The sequence below is a fragment of the Vigna radiata genome, chromosome 6 (assembly GCF_000741045.1).
Source record: "Vigna radiata var. radiata cultivar VC1973A chromosome 6, Vradiata_ver6, whole genome shotgun sequence".
NCBI lineage: Eukaryota > Viridiplantae > Streptophyta > Magnoliopsida > Fabales > Fabaceae > Vigna > Vigna radiata.
The window spans coordinates 20013502-20016386 of record NC_028356.1 but is presented as its reverse complement, the minus strand read 5'-3'; the positions used below and the strand labels follow the sequence as shown (position 1 = coordinate 20016386).

Genomic DNA, 2885 nt, shown 5'->3' with positions numbered 1-2885 from the left:
GACTGGACGTAGGATCCTTGTGATCTGAACCAGGATAAAATCACCTGTGCATTTTTCTCTTTCCCTTACTCTCTTGTTTATATTTTATTATCAGCTTAGTAAGAAAAATTAAGAGAAAAATAATTAAAGGCACGATAAAAGTATATAACCAATTCACCCCCCCTCTTGGTTTGTTCCACGCTAATAATTCCGTTGCAGCGATTCTAATATATATATGCATACAATAAAATTAATCAAACTAATATCTTCAATAATTCGGTTCTAGTAGTAATATTGAACATACTAAACTAGAAGAAATATAAAGATATTCATATCACGATGGAAGTCGTTTATTCTAATCTTTAGACCTGGATAAGTCTTGAAAGCCTTCAAAAACTCCTTCTCTGGAACTCTAAAGAGAAAAGAAAATTAATTGTAAACAACTAATAAATCAATAAATAAATAAATTAAGATCAAATAAAAAATCAACACGTAGTTTTGAAAGAAAAATTAATGAACAAGTATTCAAAATAACAATTGCACTGATACAATAATAAAGAACAAGACTACAAGGTTCAAAGAAAACAATATAAAGTTATGAAATAACAAAATAATCATTGAATTTACCAAGCATATAAATAACAAAATAACAAGCATATATTGCGTATAATGCCAATGATTGACACTGTTTGGAATAACTAAGGTTAGAAAAAATCAATTAACTTTTCAAAACATAATACCTCTCCTAATAACTTTAGTTGTATTTTCCAATTAACTTTGGTTATCCAACTATCCCACACAAAAAGAACTTCTGGGCTTAAAGAATGGGTTAAACCATGTCCTACCCATGTCGTAGATGACCAAAAGTCTTAAGTCGTTAAACAAGGATTCAATAACGGATGTATGTTTGCAAAATTCAATCAAATTGTCACGTAACCAACCATGAAAATTATATAAAGAAAGAGATTTTTAAAAACTATATAAAGGAGATAATAGAACATTATCTAAGAAAGAGATTTTTAATTCATAGTTGACCAATATTTGGCACGAAGAAAGAACATACTTCAAGAATTGAATAATACATGATAACTGGGATTGCCTATAACTCAACCTAGTTGGGATTATAAGTTCAATGAACATTACCCCTGCGTGTAACTTCCATTAATTGGGATTGCCTATAACTCAACCTAGTTGGGATTATAATTAACACAATGATTCTTTTGCATACCAATTTTAATTAAAACTATATTTAATAAGTCTAAATTCTCACCAGGTAAAAGATGAATAGTCCCTTTTTCTCTCATTTCATACTAATAACTTCAATATTAGTTTGTCCCTACATCTCAGAATTTCCTTCATATTTTATTCACATGTAATCATCATTGTTGCATGTTATGTCTTTGTATTCCAACAGTAAAGTGTGTTTAAATTCATAAACTTGTTAATTAACATTTATTCTAAATGTTTTTTTAATAATGTATGCCAATGTATTAGATTCCTCTATTAAACAAATGTACTAAGTTTTGGAAATTCATTTAGATATTGGAGTATAATTTAAGGTCCTGGAATTTAACTGCAGAATAACTCCTCCAACTCCATCAAATGATATAATGATCTATAAGTATGATTCATAGTACAAGACGATTACGTCTTACAAATGAAAAATAAGCATAGCTATTTACCCCACATTATCAATCATCAAACAAACTAACCTGCTAGGTAAAGAACTTTGTATTTAGGCTTTGAGTGTTCTATAAAATATGCATAACTTGGAGTCACGTATCAAGATTATTTTTGCAAATCACCTAACTGATAAGCAACACTTTTGTGCATTATTATAAAGATTTATTACTTAATCATCCAAAAAGTAGGTATAAACAGGTAGAAAAAAAATGACATGTTTCCAACATTGACAATGCTACCAAGAATTATATTTTCAGTGTTTTGAAAAATATGCATTGATATTGTTTAGTTTTCTACAATTTATTTTGTATCTAGCAACAGGACATAAACTTATCTATTTATATTAATTTAAATTTTGTCTAAATTTATTTATTATGATGAAAATTAGAAAGGTCCAGATTACCTTGAAGAATGGTTATAATAAAGATATTTGCATTGTTACAAACAGGTTCATAACTAATAAGTGGTTATAATAAAAAAAAAAACTTAACAGGACCATTAAGCATTGATGCAAACAGAGCAACCCAAATATCAGATGATTCATGCACTTGCAATATTCAAAAGCAAAAAAAAAAAAAAAAACAAATTAAATTTAAAGTAATCTTCAAAAGCTTTATTCTTGAAATTTTTCATAACTTACAAGAGAATATGGTCTTACAAATCCTTTGACAGCACCAATTGCTTCTCAATCCTTCTTAGCTATTTCTAGTTTTTCCTGCATCAAAACCAACTAGTTATGTAACATGAATCAAATTAGATACATTATAGTTATATATACTACGTGTCAAATGCTAAGGAAACAAGAGAGACTTTTGATGCTAATATATATGATTGATGATGACTTGGAGAAAATTCGCAGTGAGATTCAATCAAGCGCCAAACCTCATCAGAAAATGAAAATTATTAGCCAAGTGAAACCACCAATTGTTGATAAACTTNAACTGGTTCAAGGTAAGTCTGTCGTCAATAATGCAGTTGTAGGATCAAAATTTGATAAGCAAACCCTTGGAGAAGAAACTAATTTGTTTATTGGGAGTAGAAATTTAATTGATTGAAAAAGAGACAATGAAGTGATTTTAGACTCGAATAAAGATATAATGGAACTAATGTAGAATTGACCAAACAAACACAAAATCCATGCCTTAATTCATTTGAAACTCTTGCTTCACATGAGTCTACCAATGCAAAGTTACTGGTGACCGAAGGACATGTAGTAAGGAATG

General features: G+C 28.8%; 1 long non-coding RNA gene across 1 annotated transcript in view; it reads right to left on the bottom strand.

Annotated features, from left to right (window-relative positions):
- Positions 1-192: 192 nt before the first annotated feature.
- LOC106764241 overlaps positions 193-2885 on the bottom strand; it is a 4279-nt gene continuing 1586 nt past the window's right edge. The window contains exons 2-3 of the long non-coding RNA XR_001375888.2: positions 2303-2377; positions 193-391 (exon numbers count right to left, since the gene is read on the bottom strand). This is a non-coding gene — a long non-coding RNA (uncharacterized LOC106764241). The remainder of the gene's footprint in view (positions 392-2302; positions 2378-2885) is intronic.